A 22,560-nucleotide genomic window follows, 5' to 3' on the forward strand; every position below is an offset into this window, starting at 1 on the left:
ACAGTTGGCTTATCCACTCATACATTGATGGACATTTGGGCTGCTTCCTTCTCTTGGCAATCATGAATAATGCCGCAATAAACATCAGTTTACAAATGTCCATTTGTGTCTTAACTTTCAGTTCCTTTGAGTATATACCTAGCAATGGAATAGCTGGATCATATGGCAGGTTTATACTTAGCTTCCTGAGGAAACTCCACACTGTCTTCCAGAGTGGTTGCACCATTTTCCATTCCCACCAGCAATGAATAAGTGTGCCTCTTTCTCCACATCCTCTCCAGCACTTGTAATTTTCTGTTTTTTGGATAATGGCCATTCTGGTAGGGGTGAGATGATATCTCATTGTGGTTTTGATTTGCATTTCCCTAATAGCCAGTGAAGTTGGGCATTTTTTTCATATGTTTTTGAGCCATTGTGTTTCCTCTTCAGAAAAGTGTCTGTCCATGTCTTTTGCCCATTTTTTAATTGAGTTGTTTGTCTTTCTGTTGTTGAGTTGTAGGATTGCTTTATATATTAAGGATATTAAACCCTTATCTGATATGTGGTTTCCAAATATTGTCTCCCATTGCATAAGCTGCATTTCAACATTTTTAACAAAGTACTTTGATGTACAAAAGTGTTGATTTTGAGGAGATCCCATTTGTCTAGTTGTTCTTTGGTTGCTTGCACTTTGGGTGTAAGGTCTAGGAAACCACCTCCTATCACAAGATCTTTAAGGTATTGCCCTACATTTTCTTCTAAAGAGTCTTACGGTCTTAGTACTTATGTTTAGGTCTTTGATCCAACTGGAGTTAATTTTTGTATAAGGTGCGAGGTAGAAGTCCTCTTTCATTCTTTTGGAAATGGATATCCAGTTCTCCAAACACCATTTATTGAAGAGGCTTCTCTGTCCCAGTTGCTTTGGCTTGACTGCCTTATCAAAGATCAATTTTCTGTAGATGTGAAAGTCTATTTTTGAACATTCAATTTGGTTCCCTTGGTTGGTATCTCTGTTGTTATGCCAGTACCATGCTGTTTTGAGTACTGTAGCATTATAATATGCTTCAAAGTCAGGTAGTGTGAGACCTCTCCCTTCGTTCCTGTTTCTCAAGATATTTTTGACTACTCAGGGCACTTTCCCCTTCCAAATAAATTTGTTTCCAATTGTGTAGGCTGCATTTTTACTTTTCTGACAAAGTCCTTTGATGTAAAGAAGTGTTTAATTTTGAGGAGATCCCATTTGTCTATTCTTCTTAGGTTGTTCGCATTTTGGGTGTACGGTCTAGGAAACCACAAGGTCTCTTGTGGCCTTGGTTAAGACCACAGTTGATTCTTTTGGTTGCTTTTGTAAATGGAATTGTTTTCTTGATTTCCTCCTCCTGTTGCACATTATTTGTGTATAAGAACACTACAGATTTTTGTGTGTTGATCTTGTATTCTGCCACTTTGCTGTATTCATTGATTAGTTCTAGTAGCTTTGCTGTAGACTTTTTCTGAATTTTCTACATATAGGATCATGTCATCTGCAAACAGTGAAAGTTGTACTTCTTCCTCTCCAATTTGGATGCCTTTTATTTCTTTTCCTTGCCTACTTGCTCTAGCTAGAACCTCCAGTACAATGCTGAATAACAATGGTGACAGTGGGCACCCCTGTTTTGTTCCTGATCTTAGAGGGAGAGCTTACAGTCTTTTCCCATAGAGAATGATGTTAGCTGTGGGTTTTTCATATTTTGCCTTTATCATATTGAGAAAGTGCCTTCCTAGTCCTATTGTTTGAAGCATTTTCATCAAGAAAGAATGTTGAATTTTGTCAAATGCTTTTTCTACATTTCTGGTTGAGATGATCATGTGGTTCTTCCACTTTGATTTATTGATGTGGTGTATTACATTAATTGATTTTCTTGTGTTCAACTAGCCTTGCATCCCTGGAATAAACCCCACATGGACATGGTGTATAATTCTTTTAATGTGCTGCTGGATTTGATTTGTATTTTGTTGAGGATTTTTGCATCTATATTCATTAAAGAGATTGGTCTATATTTTTCTTTCTTTTCTTTTGTAGTATCTTTGTATGACTTTGGTGTTAGGGTGATGTTGGTTTCATAGAATGAGTTGGGTAACTTTCTCTCCTCTTCTGTTTTTTTGAAGAGTCTGATCAGGATTGGTACTAATTATTTCTTGAATGTTTGGTAGAATTCACATGTGAAGCCATTTTGTCCTGGGCTTTTTTCTTTTTAGGAACTTTTTGATGACCTACTCAATCTCTTTACTTGTGATTGGTTTGTTAAAGTCATTTATTTCTTCTTGAGTCAATGTTGGTTGTTCATGCTTTTCTTGGAAGTTGTCCATTTCATCTAAGTTGTCTAGTTTATTAGCATATAGTTGCTCATAGTATCATCTCATTATCTCCTTTATTTCTCCAGGGTCAGTAGTTATGTCTCCTTTCCCATTTCTAATTGTATTTATTTGCATCTGCTGTCTTATTTTTTCCTTTCTCTTAGCCTAGCTAAAGGTCCATTAATTTCATTGATTTTCTCAAAGAACAAACTTCTGGTTTTGTTGATTCTCTCTATTGTTTTCCTCTTCTCAATTTCATTTATTTCTGCTCTAATCTTTGTTATTTCTTTCTTTATGTTTGCTCTGGGGTTAGTTTGCTGTTCTTTATCTAGTTCCTCCAGGTGAACAGTTAATTCCTCAATTTTTGCTCTCTCTTTTCTTTTAATATATGCATTAGGACAATAAATTTTCCTCTCAGCACTGCCTTTGCTGAATCCCATAAGTTTTATATGTTTGTTTTCATTGTCATTTGCCTTGAGGTATTTACTGATTTCTCTTGTAATTTCTTCCTTTACCCACTGGTTTTCTAGGAGTGTGTTTTATAGCCTACATGTATTTGTGAATTTGATGACCTTCTGTCTAATATTTGTTTCCAGTCTCATTCTATTATGATCCAAGAAAGTGTTTTGTATAATATCAATATTTGAAAATTTGTTGAGACTTGCTTTGTCACCCAACATGTGGTCTATCCTGGAGAATGTTCCATGAGCACTTGAGAAGAATATATATCCTTTTGTTTTGGGGTGCAATGTTCTATAAATGTCTGTTAGATCTAGTTCATTTATCACATTATTTAGGTTCTCTGATTCTTTTTTAGATCCTCTGTTTAGATGTCCTATCTCTTGAGGAAGTTGTGTGTTGAAATCTCCCACTAATGCAGTAGAGTCATTAATTATTCTCTTTAGTTTTCCTCATGTATTTTGGGGCTCCTTGATTAGAAGTATAGATATTTATGATCATTATTTCTTCTTGTTGAATTGCCCCTTTTATTAGTATAATGTCCTTCTTTATCTCGTATAATGTTTTTTCATTTGAAGTCTATTTTGTCTGATATTAGTATAGCTACCCCAGCCCAGCTTTTTTTTTTTACTTTCACTTTCAACCTATCTGTATCTTTGGGTCTAAGACATGTCTCTTTTAAACAGCATATACATGTATCATATTTTCAAATCCATCCTGCCAATATGTGTCTTTTGATTGGGGAATTTAATCCATTAACATTCAAAGTTATTATTGTGAAGGCAGTTCTTAATTCAACCATCTTATCATTTGGCTTTTATTTGTCAGATCTATTTTTTTCCTCTCTATTTATTCTTTAAGTTACCCTTTCTAATACTCTTCAATTTTGTACCCTCCTCTGGATCTCTCTCTCCTGTCTTTTCAGTAACAAGCACTCTCTTTAGTAATTCTTGTAGGGCTGGTCTCTTATTAATGAACTCTCCCGGCTTCTGTTTATCTGTAAATATTTTAAACTCTCATTTTTGAAGGATAGCTTTGCTGGATAGAGAATTCTGGGCTGGCAAATTTTGTCTTTCAGTATCTTAAATATATCATACCACTGCCTTCTTCTTCCATGGTGTCTGATGAGAAATCAGCACTTACTCTTATTTGGCTTCCCTTCTATGTGGTGAATCACTTTTCTCTTGCTGCTTTCAGAATTTTCTCCTTCTCTCTGGCATTTGACATCCTGATTATCATGTGTCTTGGAGTGGGTCTATTCAGATCTATTCTGCTTGGAGTGCATTGGGCCTCTTGGATTTGCATATTTATGTCTTTTAGAAGGATTGGGAAATTTTCAGCCATTATATCTTCAGATATATTTGCTGGCCCTTTTTACTTCTCTTCTCCTTCTGGGACACCCATGATTCACATGTTTGTTGCTTTGTGTTGTCAATCAGTTCCCTGAGATCCTGCTCAAATTTTTCCATTTTTTCTCCATTTTTTCTTTTGTCTGTTTGAATTCAGTTTATCTGTCTTCTATCTCACTGGTTCTTTCTTCTGCCTTTTCAAATCTGCTGTTGTTTGTCTCCAGCATATTTTAAATTTCATTGACAGTGACTTTTATTTCCATAATGTCTGTAATTTTTCCATGTGTTCTTTCTAATTCTTCTTTATGTTCTTCTAGTGTCTTCTGAACATCCTTCATCTCTTTATACCCATTTTACTTCATTTCTTTGAATGGATTCAGATTTGTTTGACATCTTTGATTAGTTTTTCCAGATTCTGTGTCTCCTCCAACTTCTTGATTTGTTCCTTTGCCTGGACCATTTCTTCTTGGGTTTTAGTATGCCTTGTGATTTTTTGCTGATATCTGGTCATCTGATTATCTTGATGGATCTATTCTGGAGGTCAGTTTCTATATCATGTCTAGGATTTAGTTGTTGCCTGCATTTGTATTAGGAGACTGCTTTTCCAGTTGGGTCATTGGTATCTCTCAGACAAAACCGGGCTGGGTACATCTGTAGGGGCTGTAAACCAGCTCCAATGGCCCTGGTATAGGGTCTGGAAAGACTCTGAAAAGCCCTACAGTTTTCACTTTCCAGCCTGACCAGAAGATGGTGCTGGTCAGTGACTTAATCATCCTCAGAAGCTGTTTACCTCCTGGAGCCTGGCAGTGTCTGACTGGGCAAAGCTGAAACTGTAGGGTTCCTGTGTAATCACTTCGCTAGCCAAAGTCTGGTTCAATGTTGAGCTGTGTATTCCATTTTACTTGTGGTGGAGGATTCCCCCAGCTATCTCACTCCACAGCCATGCCACAGGCAAGGATCTGACCACCCAATGCTATTTCCCTCAAGGGTGGGTGATAGGCTTCTGGACCCATGGCTGGAAATAGAGTCTCTGTCCACTTTTTCTCAGACTCTTCATCCCTCACTGACCTGGACCTTAATATGTCCTCCTCTGTCCCCTGGGTTCACAAACAGTTGATTCAGATAGATTCTCCCTGGCTACTTGCTATTTTGGGGAAAAAATTCTGCCATTCCCTCTCTAAACCTCCATTTTGGAAACTCTTCCCAGTTGCCCTTTTATATTCTGCCTTCCCCAGTGGCTTAAGTCCTGCCATGTGTCCCTGTGGGTTTGGTTCTCTGTGTCCAGATATAGGTGTGGATCTTTCTCACTGCTGTGAGAGATTTTATAGTCTGTGTCCCTGGTGGGAGGTGGGAGAGATCCCAGCTGCTTCCTCTGGGACTGAATGGCATGCAACGAAGTGAGGGAGAGGGGATAGGACCAGCCAGGCCAGAAGTTTCCTACCTGATATTTTTCTCTTCTCTTCAGCATTTGTGGAATCCTTCTCCAGTCTATATTTTCCTCCAGAGTTCTGAACAAGTGAGAATTGTCCTTTTTTTTCACTGAATCTCTGAGGACAGGTTTTCAGTAGCTGCTTTTGTTGCCATGTTGATGACATCACTCCTCTCCCTCATTTTTGAAAGAGTTTCACCAGAGATAAAATTCTTGGCTGACAGTTGTTTTCCTACATAACTTTAAGTATTTCAACCTCTGCCTTCTTGTCTCCATCGCTTCTGATGAGAAATTGATACTCAATCTAATTGGGGCTTTCTTGTACGTAACATGTTGCTTTTGAAGCTTTCATAATTCTCTTTGTTCTTTGCATTTGATGGTGTAATCAATATATGACTGGGTGTATTTTTCTTTATGTTTATCCTGTTTGGTGTTCTCTGACCTTCTTGGATGTGGATATTCATGTCTTTTGCTAAGTTTGGGAAGTTCTGTGTCATTATTTCTTGGACTATTCCTTCTGCCCCTTTCTCCCTTTCTTGTCCTAAGACTCACACAATGAGTTAATTGGTGTGTTTGAAGGTGATCCAGAGGTGTCTGCTTTTAATAATTCTTTTTTCTTTATACTCCTCATCCTGACACATTTCTAATGAGTCTTTATCTTTGAGTTCACTGTTTCTTTCTTCTGTCAGCTCCAATCTGCTCTTGAAACCCTCCTGGGCATTTTTCATTTCATTTATTGTGGTCTTCAACTCCAGCAGTTCTGTTTAATTCCTTTGTAAGATTTCTATCTATTTAGACTCCCATATTGTTCATTCATTATGTTCATTATATCCTTAAGTTTTTTCTTTAAAGAACTTCATCTCCTTGAACCTTTTAAAGATCATTTTCCTAAAAGCTCTGTTTGGTATGTCCACATTCTTGTCTTCTTCACTTGTGTTTTCTGGATTTTTATCCTCTTTGTTTGTATGAGCCAGCATTTCCTGTTTCTTTGTTTGTATTTTACTCTTGTTGCACACTGTACAGTTTAATATCTTCAAATGTTAACTCTGATATTTACTTCCTGGGATGTCTGTTTCCTGATCTTGTAACAAGATGGTGATAAGACAAAGATTATCTTGAGCTTCATCTTTCCTATCAGGAAGTTCTGCCTAAGGCAAATGCAGTGTGCAGGGTTTTCCCTGACATTCTGGGCCTCTGTCTTTTCCTGAGCTTTTGATTGTTCATTGTTTTGGAGTTCCCCTGTTTACAGGAGTTTATTTGTCCCCTCTGTTTCCCAGGAAACAGACATTCCTCTCTTTCTATTTGAAGCTGTCAGACCTTTATCCCAGACTGTCTGCTTCTAAAGATTTTTTACACTCCAGTCATTGTCTCAAGCTGCTTTTGCCTGGAGGGAAAATTCTTGGAAGAGGGTCACCCCAGAGAGGACTTTTGCAAGTCAGTCTTTCCCAGCCCAAACAGGGCCAGGGACCTACAAAGGAGGTGTAGATCAACTTCAAAGTGCCTTGAGTAGGGGATCAGGAAGGGCACCAGAAGCTTCTCTGATGTTTCCCCTGAGTTGAGCTTCCCTAGCACACCAGCAAATGCATCCCTTCAGCTAACAGTTCCCCACAGCCCTGAAGAAGCACTGTCCCATTAAATCTTCACTGCTTCCATCCCTGTCCAAGGTGGCCTGAAACAATAGCTGCCTTCAGATCTGGGACCTAGTGTTCCAAATTTGTTAATGAAAATCTGATCAGCTGTACCCATCCTTGTTCTTAGGGAAGGGACTGGACCATGTGGTGTCCTACTGTGAGAGGGGGATGGGCCCTGGTAGCTGCTATGCAGAGAGTGAAATTTAGTTCTTTACCATAATTTATCAGCCTATTCCTCCCACTCTTCCCTTGTCTCTGGAATTGCAAATAGTTTGTTTCAGACAGCTTCTGCCTATTTAATAGTTGTTTTGGTGGAAGGGCTGGCTCCTTGAGCTCTTTATTCCACTATCTTCCCCAGAAGTCCACCTCTCTTTCTTCTTTTTAATGTAAGCATTCAGGGCTATCAATTTCCCTCTCAGGACTGTCTCATTTACATCCTGTAAGTTTATACATGTGTCCTCATTTTCATTTGACTCAAGATATTTACTGATTTCCCTTGCAATTTCTTCTTTGAAACACTGATTTAAAGTGTGTTATTTAACTTCTATATATTTGTGGATTTTCCATTTCACTGCCCATTATTGATTTCCAACTTCATTCCATTATGGTCAGGAATGATGTTTTGTATAATTTCAATCTTTTAAAATTTATGACCCAACATGTGGTCTATCCTGGAGAATGGTCATGGGCACTTGAGAGAAATGTATGTCCTGTTTTTTTGGGATGCAATATTCTTTATATGTCTGTTAGGTCTAGTTCATTTATCATTTTATTCAAGTTCTCTCTTTCCTTATTGATTTTCTGTCTCAATATTCTATCTATTGATGGGAATGGTGGATTGAAGTCACAAACTATTATTGTACAGGTGCCCAGTACTCCCTTCAGTTTTGTCAGATTGCCTCATGTATTTTGGGGCACCATGTTTAGTGCATAAATATTAATGATTGTTGCTTCTTTTTGGTGGATTGTCCCTTTTATTAATATGTAGTGTCCTTCTTTGTCTCTTGTAACAGCTTCTGACTTAAAGTCTATTTTGTCCTGTATTAGTATAGTTTCTCTAGCTCTTTTTGGTTACTATTTGCATGGAATATATTTTTCCATCCCTTCACTTTCACCTTATTTGTATCTTTTATCTAAGGTGAGTTTTGAAAACAACAAATAGTTGGATTATGCTTTTTAAAAAAATCCATTCTTCCAATCTGTGTCTTTTTGATTGGAGAATTTAATCCATTAACATTTAGTGTTACTACAGTAAAGGCAGTACTTCCTTCAACCATTTTGTTCTTTGATTTTAGTATGTCATATCTTTTTTTGTGTCCCTTTTTCTTCATTGCAACTTCCTTTTCTGTATTGTTGATCTTTTTTTATGTATCTGACTGATCCCTTTCTCATTTCTGTTTCTATATATTTTAAAAATACTTTCTGTGAGGTTACTCTGGGGTTTATATTAAACAAATTGCATGTATAATCTATCAATCTGAAAAGACACAAGTTAGCTGCAATAGCATACACATTCTCTGCTCCCTTATCCCTTTGTTTCCTCTCTTTATGTTGTTTTGTCCCACTTTACCTCTTTATACTTTGCATGTCCATTATCAGGAAATATGCCCTTTTATTGTTCAATTCTATTCTGACTCTTATAGGAATTAAAGATCATAATTGTATATTGAGGATACAGTACTATTGAGTTTTGTATTTACCCTTTTAGTTACCTTTACTGAAGATCATCATTTCTTACCACTACTCCAAGCCACTCTTGCCTGTCCTTTCCTTTCAAGCTGTAGTGCTCCCTTTAGTAATTCTTGAAGAGCAGGTATTTTGTTGACAAACTCTCTCAGTTTCTGTTTGTGAATATATTAAATCCTTCTACATTTTTGAAGGACAGTTTTGCTGGATAATAAATTTTTGGCTGGCTATTTTTCTCTTCCAGTACCTCAAGTATATAACACCACTGCTTTCTCGCCTCCATAGTTTCTGATGTGAAATCAGCTGTTAGTCTTATTGAGGATCCCTTGTAACTGCCTTTTCTCTTGCTACTTCCAGAATTCTCCCTTTATCTTTGGCATTTGATATGCTTATTAGTATTTCTCTCAGAGTAGGTCTATTAAGATTTATTCTGTTTGGGGTATGTTGTGCTTCTTAGACAGGTATACTTATATCTTTTGTAAGAGTTGGGAAATTTTTAACCATTATTTACTCAAATATTCTTTCTGTCCCTTTTTCCTTTTCTTCTCTTTCTGGGACTCCCAAGGTACATATGTTTTTATACTTCAGGCAGTTATTCAAATCCCTGAGATTCTGTTCAATTCTTTCTATTATTTTCTCTATCTATTCTTCTGACTGAATGATTTTATTTGTCCTGTCTTGAAGTTCACTGATTCTTTCTTCTTCCTGTTCAAATCTGCTCTTACATTTCTCTTTTGTATTTTTAATCTCCATTATTGTGCCTTCCTTTTCCATAATTTTTGTGACGCTTCTTTTTAAACTTTCAAATTCTTCTTTATGACTGGCACCCCCTGCTTTTGAAGAGCACTAACTTCCATCTTTCCTGGCCAGCTGGCACCAGAGAACAAGTCATCTACTAGATTCAATGAAAAAAAGGACAATTCTGAATCATTTGAAACTCTGGTGGGGAATATAGACTGGAGAAGGACACTGCAGGTGCCAAATTAAAGAAAAAGAAGAAATATTAGGTAGGAATCTTCTGCCCCAGACCAGCTGGTCCTCTCCCCTCACCCTCACTTTGTCTCAGTGTCAGAAAGGTGCAGAATCAGCAGACAAGACCTCTCACACCATGGATACAGACTATAGAATCTCTCAGCAGTGAGACATACCCCTACCATTTGAAGACCTGCGACAGGGAGGACATTTCAAGGCCCAGGTCAGAGAGGGACAAAGAAACTGAGAAAACATGGGCAGAGACTGTGTTTCCAGTCCTGTCTGAAAACTGTTCCCCCACCCTTGAGGGAAGCAGCAGCTGGTGGCTGTTTCCTTGCCTTGGGGATGCCCAGAGTACTGGGTCAGCTAAAGGAATACTTTTCCACAAGTGGAGCCCCACATGGAGCCATATTTTGACTGGCAATGTGAAGGCATAGGATCCTGTAGTTTCAGCTTACCTGTGTAGGTGCAGCCCGTGCTTGGAGACAAAGCAGCTTCTAAGGACAATTAAGTTACCAAACAGTGCCATCAGCTGGACAGCATGAAAAGTGCAAGGGAATTGAAACACTTTTAAAAAGATGCTTCAGACCCTTTCTTAGGACCACAGGAGCTAGTCTACATGCCATGTACAGAAACCTGGCCCTGTTTTGGCTGAGAAATATGGAAGACCTAGCTGTTAAAGCAGAGCTGTAAAACAAACCCACATATTGTTGGCTGGCAGAAAACAGAGCACCACTGGAAGCCAGCAGATTTGTTTTACCACACACAATGAGCTTACTGGAGTGCCCAGTGCCTACCTCCCATCCCTGTGGCAGGCCATGGTGGGTGCCTGATTTTGGGGAGAAGACTGGGGTAGGGGGCAGAGCCAATCTGACAACTGGCCAGTGAGAGAAACCAAGAAAAGATAGAGATCAAAGACAACCAACAAGAAAACCTTAGGCAAAAGAGAGAAAACAGCCTCCAGAATGAACTAATCAAGAAAATCAGATGCCTAGAGAGCAAAAAGTCATGAGCCACATCAGGAAACACAAAGATATGGCTAAAAGGAACAAACTAGCACCTCAACTGAGATTCAGTTGAAACAACTAATTATAGATGTTCAAACAAATCTTCTAAATCAAATCAATGAGTTGAAAGAAAATGTGACAAAAGAGATGAAGAATATAAGGAAGACACTGGGTGACCATAAGGAAGAATTTGTAAGCTTCAAAAAACAAATGGCAGAACTTATGGGAATGAAAGACACAACAGAAGAGATGAAAAACACAATGAGACATACAATACCAGACTTGGAGAGGCAGAAGAAAGGATTAGTCAATTAGAGGACAACACATCTGAAATACTACACACAAAAGAACAGATAGGGAAAAGAAGAGAAAAATATGAGCAGCATCTCAGGGAAATGAATGACAACATGAAGCACATGAATATATATGTTATAGGTGTCCCAGAAGGAGAAGAGAAGTGTTCTAGTTTGCTGTTGCTGCTGGAATGCAAAACACCAGAAATGGATCGGCTTTTATAAGTGGGGTTTATTTGTTTACAAAGTTACAGTCATAAGACTGTAAGGCAAGGTAAGGTAAGGTAAGTCATCAACAAGTGGGTACCTTCACTTCAGGATGGCCAGTGGTGTCTGGAAAACCTCTGTTAGCTGGGAAGGCACATGGCTGGCATCTGCCCCAAAGTTCTGGTTTCAAAATGGCTTTCTCCCAGGACATTCCTCTCTAGGCTGCAGTTTCTCGCAAATGTCACTCTTAGTTGCTCTTGGGGTGTTTGCCCTCTCTTAGCTTTACCAGAGCAAGGGTCTGCTTTCAACAGCTGTCTTCAAACTGTTTCTCATCTGCAGCTACTCTCTCATCTTCTATGCATTCTTCAAAGTGTCCCTCTTGGCTGTACTGCCTCTTCAAAATGTCACTCTCAGCTGCACTGAGTTCCTTCTGTTTGTCAGCTCATTAGTATGGCTCCAGTGATTTAATTTAGACCCACCCTGAAAGGGTGGGGTAACACCTCCATGGAAATTATCTGTTTAGAGTCATCAACCACAGTTGGGTGGGGCACATTTTCATGCAAACCAACTAATCCAAACATTCCAACTTAATCCCCACTAATATGTCTGCCCCACAAGATTGCATCAAATACGGCTTTTTTCTGGGGGACATAATACATTCAAACTGGCACAAGAAGGGAGAAGGGGCAGAAAGAACAACACAGTAAATAATCAATGAAAATTTCCCAACTTTTATGAAAGACATAAAATTACAAGCCCAAGAATCACAGCGTATTCCAAACAGAAATTGTTTCAGATAGACCTACTCCAAGACCCTTACTGATCATAGTTTCAAATGTCAAAGACAAAGAGAAAATTCTGAAAGCAGCAAGAGAATAGCAGCCCATCACATACCAGGAATGCTCAATAAGACTATATGTGGATCTCTCAGCAGCAACTATGGCGGCAGCGGTATGATATATTCAAGATACTGAAAGAGAAAAACTGCCAACCAAGAGTCCTGTATCTGACAAAACTGTCCTTCAGAAATGAGGGAGAGTTTAAAATATTTATAGCTAAATAGACACTGAGAGAATTCATGAACAGGTGACTGGGACTGTATAACTTAGTGGAATCTAGAGTGGTCAATGACTGTGATTAAATGCACAAATAAAAGAACATTTTTACATGAGGGAGAACAAATGAATGTCAACTTTGCAAGGTGTTGAAAATGGGATGGTGTTGTGGAAAAAATACCATCAATGCAAACTAGAAAATAAAAGAATGCTTGTAGCAATAGAGATGAGAGTTCATTCTGGAGATTATTCCTATGCATTATATGGCTATCCCTTTGTAGTTTTTAGTGTACTGGAATAGCTAGAAGGAAATACCTGAAACTGTTGAACTGTAATCCAGTAGCCTTGATTTTTAAAGATGATTGTATAACTATATAGCTCTTAAGGTGTGACTGTGTAGTTGTGAAAATCTTGCGATGGATACTCCCTTTATCCAGTGTATTGACAGATGAGTAAGAAAACAAAGACAATGAATAAATAAATAAATAAATAAATAAGGGGGGATGAGGGCTATGGGATGTTTGGGTGTTCTTTTTTATTCTTATTTTTATTTTTTTGAGTAATGAAAATGCTGAAAAATTGATTGTGGTGATGAATGTGCAACTATATGATGATAATGTGAACCATTGATTGTACACTTTGGGTGATTATCTGGGTATGTGAATATATCTCAATAAATAGCATTAAAATTCTTCTTTATGCTCACACATTGTCTTAATATCCTTTAGCTGTATATCCATATTTTCCTTCATCTCCTTGAATTGATTTAGGATGTTTGAATTTTTTTTGATTAGTTGTTCCACATTCTGCATCTCCTCTGAAGCCTTAAGTTGTTTACTTGACTGAGCCATATCTTCCCATTTCTCATTTTGGCCTGTAATTATTTGCTGATGTCTTAGCATCTTATTATTTTGATGTGTTAATTCTCATGATCAGTTTCTTCCTTTGCTTAGTCTATTATTGTTGATTGGCTTTGTGTTAAGGCCTTTCTTTGGTGTTTGGTTCAATTTATTCTGGAACTTTAAAGCAGCTCTTGTTTAACCCTTCAGACATTTTCAGCTCTTCTTCATCTGATTCTTGCCTTGGATACATGGTACAAATTTTAATATTGCACTCATTGTACAACTGCTTCACCTCCTGGAGAATGATTCCTTTCTTCTGTGCCTTCTCTAGAAATCTTGATCTGTTCTTTTTGTTTTTATGCATTATTTCCCCCCAGCTTCTATTTGATTTGTTTAAGTTCTCTCCCTTACTCAGTTCCTCCTTTTCCTTACACTTTTCAGTTCTGATACCTATCCTATCTTACAACAGTTCAACCCACACTTTTTCGCTGTGACCATTTTCTGCTTCCTGTTTCTTCCCTGATAGGGTATCCCAACCCAGAGAGCCAGTTTAGGACAATCCAGAAAAATGTGTCAATACAGAATGTTCTGTTTTGCATTTAGGTGGTACAGCCAACAGTAACTGGATTGAGTACACACACCTCTGCCATCATGTCTCTCAATTTCCCCACTCTGGGGGTCCTTTCATTTTCAGCCCAGCTCAGTGGCTTGTGTTCTCCCCTGGGTCTCTGTGGGTTTGGGTTCCTGTGCCTGGATATGCATGGAGTTGTAAGTCACTGCTGTGAGAGTCTCTATTGTCTGCATCCCCTACAAGAAGGACCAGACTTTGCTTCCTCTGTGCAACTCCCTAGCTGCATGAAATCAAGTAAGCAGGAGGGGTTCAGACTGGTGGGTCCCAGACTGAAATTTCCTACCTGATCTGGAGATTCATTTTCTTTTTCTTTGATTCAGCATTTGTGGAATCTTTCTCCAGTCTCTATCATCCTGCAGAGTTCTAAGCAAGTGGGATTTTTCCTTTTATTAGCTGATCCTGAGGGAAAATATTTCGGGGGGTGTCTTATGTCACCCTGTTGAAGACATCATTTTGTAATTAACTCTTGACTCTTGGTTCTATTCTGTTGGTCTGTAGTCTATCCTTATGCCAGTACCACAATGTTTTGATTATTCTAGCTTTGTAGTAAGTTTCAAAATCAGGAAGTGTGAGTCCTCCAACTTTGTTCTTTTTCAAGATTGATTTGGCTTTTCAGGGCCCCTTACTATACCATATGAATTTGAGGATTGTATTTTCCATTTCTACAAAGAAGGCTATTGGAATTTGATAGGGATTACATTTTTTAATAGAATTTATAGATCACTCTAGGCATTACTGGCATCTTAACAATATTAAGTCTTCCAATCCATAAACACAGGATGTCTTCCCTTTATTTAGTTCTTCTTTCTTTCAGCAATGTTTTATAGTTTACATTGTATAAGACTTTCTCCTCCTTGGTTAAATTTGTTCCTAAGTATTTTTTTAGATGCTATTATAAATAGAATTGTTTTCTTGATGTCCTCTTCACATTATTCATTACTGGTGCATAGAACCCCAACTGACTTCTGCATGTTTATTTTTTGTACTCCTACTTTGTTGAATTTGTTAATTAGTTCTGGCAGTTTTGTTGTCGACTTTTTGGGATTTTCTATGTATATGATCATGTCATCTGTGACTAGAGTTAATTTGACTTCTTTTCCAGTTTGATGCTTTTTATTTCTTTCTCTTGCCTCATTGCTCTGGCTAGAACTTCCAGTACAATATTGAAAACCAGTGGTGATGGCAGGCATCTTTATCTTGTTCCTGATCTTAAGGGAAAGATTTCTTTCTTTTGTCAGTGAGTATGAAAGTTGCTGTTGGTGATTCATAAGTGCCCTTTATCATATTGAGAAAGTTTTCTCTTATTCCTAGTTTTCTGAGTGTTTTTTTTAAAACATGAAAGGTTGTTGGAGTTTGTCAATTGCTTTTTCTGCATCACTTGAGATGATCCTGTGTTTTTTTTCCTTCATTCTATTAATGTGGTGTATTACCTTGACTAATTTTCTTATGTTGAACCATCCTTGCATTCCTGGAATAAATCCCACTTGGTCATGGTGTATAATCTTTTTTTTTTAAACATTTTTTATTGTGAAATATAACATATACACAGAAAAGCAATAGCATTCAAAGTATGATTTAACAAGTAGTTATAGAGCAAATTTCAAAGAATATTGTGGATTACAGTTCCACAATTTCAGTTATTTCCTTATTGTGAAATATAACATATATACAGAGATGTGATAACTTTCAAAGTATAATTTAACAAGTAACTATGGAGCAAATTTTGAAGCATATTATATGTTACAGTTCCACCATGTCAATTATTTCCTTCTAGCTATTCTAGTACCATAGAAACAAAAAAAAATTATATAAGGAGGCAGTATTCATTATCCTTTGTTAAATCCTATTTTGTCAGTTGCTACTCCTCTCTCTCATTTGATCACTGTTTCAATCTTCCAAGATACCTTGGCAGTGAGCAACCTAACTTGTTCATATTGAAAAGGGGTTTCAACATTATGGGGAAGGGGATGCATCTGGTTAATGTTCTTGGAGAGACTTGCCTCTGGGTTTTGGGACTTATTGGCATAGCAATGCTCTGGGGAATTTAAGTTTCTGAAAAGTAAACTTTGTGAATGAAACTTTTATAGAGTCTTAGATAGGGACCTAGGTATTCTTTAGTATTTTTGGAACTGCTGTTGTTGAGGGATTGGCATACCGTGGGCATTTGAAGCTTGGATAAGAGTAGCCTCCAGGGTAGCCTCTCGACCCTATTTGAAATCTCTTAGCCACTGAAACCTTATTTTGTTACCTTTCTTTTCCCCCTTTTGGTCAAAAAAGGCATTCTGAATCCTGAGATGTCAGGGCCAGGCTCATTCCTGGGAGTCATATCCCACATTGCCAGGGAGATTCACTCCCTTGGGAGTTATGTCCCATGTAGCAGGGAAGATAATGAGTTTATTTGCAGAGTTGGGCTTAGAGAGAGAAAGGTCATATGTGAGCAACATAAGAAGTTCTCTGGAGGTGACTTCTAGGTGTAATTATAGGTAGGCTTAGCCTCCCCTTTACAGCTATATTGTATAATTCTTTTAATATACTGTTGGATTTGGTTTGCCAGTATTTTGTTGAGGATTTTTTCCCCTTTAACATTAACTTTAATTTAGTGGGTTTTCTTAAAATTAACATGAAGTAATAGAATACTTTTTTTAAAGGCAGTGATGCTATAATACTGAATTCCTAAAAAATAGCTTAATAGCAAACAATGTATTTTCTAGCAGGGAAACCAGATCAACAAATTGGAAACAGATGAGGAGTCCCAAGTTGTATGGTCTATTTATCACATTTTATCAACAACTGAGAGTAGAATTAGTTGCCTAGTAAGTGTGGTTAAAGGTAGTGGCATCCATAGTCACTGTTCACAGTGCCTAAAACAGAGCAGTTACTTGATATGTGCTTTTTCTGAATTGACCTGGACAAAGATGCTTCAAAATCAACAGAGAGCTGGGCAGTGTAAACTTAATGGAAAAATCTTTCTTCATTTTATTTTGGTATGTTAGTGAAGAACTACTGATCTAGTATTTCAAGTGTAGATCGCATAAACACCGTGTAGAATGTGTAAATAGAATTAAAGAAGAAATGCACCGGCCATCAATGCCAGAGCCCTTGAATATCAGATCATAAATATAACTGTGCAATATAATTGACGTGATGATAAAAGCACACCTCACAATTTACAAATTTTAGTTCATACAATTAAAAAAATTAAAATATTAAATTGCATGTAGTGCAACATTCTATTATATCATACATCTTATATCATGCTGTGGAAACTTACTGAGCTACGATACACACAGTACATAGTCATGGTTTCAACTAAAGGTAAAAGGAAAACTGTGGAACAGGAAATCTGTACACACACGTATACATCTAATGGTATTGTCCACTGAATTAGATTTATTGTATAGCTTGCTGTGCCACATCTACTAGCTTGCATAATACCCCAAAATCGTTTTTCCCACAAAGATCTACTTCTGCATAGAGTAGAAAAAGACGGTGGTTAAAAAAAACTTTAGATTCTTCAAGCTCCAACGATTGTGTCTCAAATACCATTGTATGTACTCCTGGGGTACTGGGGCACTGAAGTCTAACAGCCACATTCTTGAGCACTCTGGGCTTGTGCCCCACGTGGTGACCTCAGCTGTCTCCAGGCAGCATCTCCATATTGAATATCTGAGCCCATTCTTTCTGGATCCAGTTCACCGGATTCAATTTTAAGTATTTTTCCTGCACACTGTACAAAGACCTCTTCTACATTCTCCCCTGTTAGTGCACTTGTTTCCAAAACATCAGTTCATTTACTTGAGTGAATCTGGAGGCTTCTAAGAAAGTAACGTCACGATCTGCATCCAGCTCCTTCTTGTTTCCATAGAGAATGATCACAATATTTTGACTTGCTAGCATTCTGGCATCTGTTAACCAATTAGAAAGCACATTGTAGGTTTCTCAACTGTTAATGTTATGCACAAGGAGTGCCCCTGGCTACACCTCTGGAAAAACTCGTCACAGACCTGAATCGTTCTTGTCCTGCTGTATCCGGTATTCGTAAGGTTACATATTTCCCACCAACATTTATCATCTTTGAGTCAAATTCCACTCCTATTGTATGATTTGAATCATCGTTGAATTTTTTTTTTCAATAAACTGATGAAGTAAGCAAGAGTTGCCAGTTCCTGTATTTCCAATAACCAAGAACTTTAAAAATCGTAGGTTTCGGCCTTGGCCATCTGCGACATTTTGGGAAGATGCCCCGCCTCTCCCCCGGGGTCACAAGCTGCAGCTCCAGGTCACAGGCTGCAGCGCTGGCCAGAGAGGCAAGGGCCGGGGTCTGTTCGCTGCGGCTCAATGGAAAAGGGAGTGGGGGACAGAGGACGGGGAAAGAGGGAGGGACCTCACCAGGTCCCCAGGCAACCGCCGGCCACCCCTCGGCTAAGCCTCTGCCCTTTGTTGAGGATTTTTGCATCTACATTCATAAGGGATACTGGCCTGCAATTTTGTTTTCTAGTGCTGGTTTGGTCTGGTTTTGGTATTAGGGTAATGTTGGCCTCACAGAAAGAGATAGGAAGTAATTCCTCCTTTCCTATATTTTGGAAGACTTTGATCAGGATTGGTGTTAAATATTTGCTGGAATTCAGCAGTGTAAACTTTTATTTGTTGGGAGGTTTTTGATTTCTGAAATAAACTCTTTACTTGTTATAGGTCTGTTGGATTTTCTATTTCTTCCTGCATCATATTAGATAAATTGTTTATTTCTAGGAATTTGTCCATTCCATCTAGGTTTTCCAGTTTGTTGGTGTACAATTATTCATAGTATCCTCTTATAATCCTTTTTATTTCTGTGCATTTGTTCCCCCCCTTTCATTTCTGATTTTTGTTAGTTGCATCCTCTCTCTTTTGTTCTTTTTCAGTCTAGCTAGAGGTTTGAATATTTTTGTTTATCTTTTTAAAAAAAACCTTTGGTTTTGTTGATTCTATTTTTTATTCTCTATTTCATGTATCTCCACTTTAATCTTTGCTATTTCCATTTTTCTGTTTGCTTTGGGGTTAGTTGCTTTTCTTTTCTATTTCCTCCAGGTTTGAGGTTGGGTCTCTCACTTGAATACTTTTTTCCTTTTTAATGAAAACATTTAAGAGCTATAAATTTTTGCCTCAGCACTGCCTTTGCTGCATCCTGTAAGTCTTGATATGTTGTGGTTTTGTTTTTATCCACTTCAATATGTTTCCTAATTTCCCTTCTGATTTCTTCTTTGACCCATTTGTTGTTTGGGTGTGTTGTTTAATCTCTACATATTTGTGAGTTTTACTTTCTCTGCCTGCATAACAGCGTCTTTCGTAAAGAAAAAAATATCACTTTGTGATGTCCAATTTATTGTAATTTTTTCTTTTATTATTTGGATTTTTTGCATCCTATTAAAGAAATCTTTTTAAAACCCAAGGTCACAGAACTTTTCTTCTTTATTTTCTTGTTTTATGTTTATAGATTTTTACATTTTTATGATTATATTATTTTTAAAAATTAAATTGCAAGTTTTATTGTATAGTTACCATAAAATAATCCTTCATAAAAACATTTATTTTTTGTTTTATAGATATGAATTTCAACCTAGTTTCTACAGTTTTGTAATTTTCTAAAAAGTCAGCATTCTCCAGTTTTTTACACAATGCTGTCATCAAACATTTATTTTGATTTAGCCATTATTTACAAAATAAGCAGAAGAAATTAATAAAATTATTAAATTGTCATTTCTATCCCATTTGTTTATCTTTTTGCAATAACAAATATTCCTAATCCATGAACTTGCAGCTCCTTTAATCAATTTACAGCACAGTTTGTCTACATGTAGTACTGTGTATTAATCTTGTATGCTTTATATGATTCTAGTAATTTTCATTTTTTTGTATTTCATTTCTATGTTCTTCCATCTTTGTGATTCCTAACATAAGATTTTCCCTCAATATTCATGGCCTCCTGATTATTCATCTTCTTCACATAACCATCCTTTACTTTCTAGCGTTATGTCCTTTCCCCCCCTCTTCTTTATTTTTGTGTTCCAATAAAACTTTATTTGCATAAACAGGCAGTTGGCCAGATTTGGGCCTTGGGCCATAGTTTACTGACCAATGAGTTGCAGTGCCAACCCCTTTAAAAAGCCAACACACTCAGAAGGAGTAAGACAGGAAGCTTAGTGCAGCATTTTCCAAAATGTGCCCAGTTGTTGCTGGATTTTGTCTTCCAAGGTTCTTGGCCATGCCATGAGAAAGAATTCAAGGGCACAGCCCAAGGAGTAAGCAGTCAGAAAATTTATTGAGAACACATGTGAGAGGACATGGGGCACTCTTGCAAAGACAGAGGTGAGAAAGGCAAGAGGCCCTGGCAATTGGGGTCATTTGCTTTTATAGATTAGTTTTACTTACTCCCCATCCCCCTTTCTCATTTGGGGCTTTTCTTTCCCTCCCTTCTCTCCAGGGCAGTGCATGGTGATAGGTAGTGCATTTGGGTGGGTCGGTTGGCTCCACCCTTCTCCATAGATGACTCACTCGGGTGGGGGGCCTTTGGTCCCCCGGTGCTGTTTATTTCTCTTCTTCTCAGGGATATCCTTCTCCCTGAAGCCTGACTGCCTTTGGGAATTTGCCCTTTGTTTAACCAGTCACCTCCATAATTCTAACCCTGCATCATTCCCCCCTCAGAGACTTTACTCCACTTAATCCTAAGGAAATTTGGCTGATGGTCTGTCTTCTCTAATTGCTTCAAGCTGTCAGTGGGTCACAGGCCCTATTTGTGGGAGCATAGAAGTCTCTGGCTAGGCTATTGAGGGTGGCTTGTTGAGTGTGGGGAACAGGAGCATAGCTTCTCGTGAGGAGAAGTTTGTTGTGAAAGACTTCTAATCTCAAAGAAATAAACTGGGTGGGAAATTGTGTATGTGGTCTGAACATAAGCAGGAGCAAGATGGAGCTCATGGTATTCCTTTGATTTTGAACTGTTGGTTGGGGCTTAGCATCCTATGATGCAAGGGCCAGGCTCATCCTTTTGGGAGTCATGTTTCACATTTCTAAGGAGACTTACACCCCTGGAAGTCATGTCCCATGTAGGGAGAAAGGTAATGAGTTTATTTGTAGTTCGGCTTAGAGAGAGAGAGCACATTTGAGCAACAAAAGTTCTCTGGGAGCAACTCTTAGGCATTAAGTATAAATAGGCTTAGTGTTGCTATTACAGAAATAAGTTTCATAAGGGGCAAGCTTTAAGATTGAGGGCTTAACTTATTAATTGGGAGCCCTTATTGCTTAATAGAATAATACGAATTCCTAAATAATAGGAATTTAATAGGTTCATGTTTTTCTTTAGTCCTTTAAGGGACTTTGCAATTATTTTATTATCTGATTAAGACTGTATTCTTTATCTTAGGTTCCATGTCAAAAAAAAAGCAGACTTAGGTTGTTCAAATAAACTGAATCTATGGGTTAAATTAGATAGTGGGTTACAGAAAATTTAAGTTTTGGAAGTGTTGGACAAAGTAGTATAACTGACAATTAAATCTGGTTGTTCCATGATCTGTAACTTTTAATATCATACAGATCAGTATTAGGATAGAACATTGTCGAGTTTTTAGGAAATTTAAACAAGTTCTAAATATATGACAAATTTCACTTTTACAAGGTAAAAGAACAAATTCTTTGTAACAGCTGTCCCTTAAGAGTGAGAAGACTTGTCCTTTGAAATAAAAGATGATAAAGTCAACATAAGCATTAATAAGGATATTATTCTGATATGAACTAAAAGTCTTATCTTTCAGACAGAGTACTCAGATGGTTAAGAAAAACTTTTTATAACCTTTCATTAAGAGTAGACTAACAGATTTCTGGCATCCTCCTCGTGGTGCACATTTTGGTTGTTTTCAGTTTGGTTTATCTTCTCTGCTGCTGCCGGAGTGCTGAGTTGTGACTGAGTGTGATGGGACCAAGACAGCACAAGAGGAGTCATTGTCACCACTGCACAACTCGTCACCACTAATTGAAGCTTGGTGGCAGTGGTGCCCATGGTGACCCACGCCAGTGCCCATCCGGGGGTGGCAGTTTCCCTGTGCCTGCTGCCTGGTTGCTCCCACTTATGACTCCACCCCACAACCCCACTCAGCCCACATACACCAATGGTGGCAGCCATGCCAATGGACCCCACTCAGGGCAGTGCAACTTTTGATGATGTGGCTGTGTACTTCTCCTGGGAGGAATGGGGCCTCCTTGAGTCTCAGAGATTCCTGTACCATGATATGATGATGGAGAACTTTATACATGTAACTTCACTAGGCTTATGGTGTGGTGGGGAGAACAAGAAAGCACCTTCTGAGCAGAGTGTTTCAGTGGAAAGAGTGTCATAGGTTCTATGGCAGAAGCAATTGTTCCTGGTTTCTTTAGAATCATTTTTATTTCTGAAAGTGTGTTCAAGTAGAAAGCTACATTGTTGCCTTTGGTAAACAGATTTTGGTACCAGAGAAATAGGGCGCCGCTGACTTTGCAAATAGCAACATGTTGGAACAGCTTTTTAAATGGATAAGGGAAGGTTCTGGAAGAATTGTAAGGAGCTTGATAGAAAAGGCCTAGACTCCTTTGAAGAGACTGTTGCTAGAAATATGGACTCCAAAGATTCTTCCAGTGAGGCCTTAGAAATGATGAATGTGGCATTGCCAACTGGAAG

The 22,560-nt window shown here is 38.0% G+C and overlaps 1 pseudogene; it reads right to left on the reverse strand.

The window, feature by feature from the left end:
• Positions 1-17,457: 17,457 nt before the first annotated feature.
• LOC119519986 lies at positions 17,458-18,106 on the reverse strand (annotated as a pseudogene).
• Positions 18,107-22,560: the final 4,454 nt, after the last annotated feature.

Source organism: Choloepus didactylus, chromosome 2 (genome assembly GCF_015220235.1).
Source record: "Choloepus didactylus isolate mChoDid1 chromosome 2, mChoDid1.pri, whole genome shotgun sequence".
NCBI lineage: Eukaryota > Metazoa > Chordata > Mammalia > Pilosa > Megalonychidae > Choloepus > Choloepus didactylus.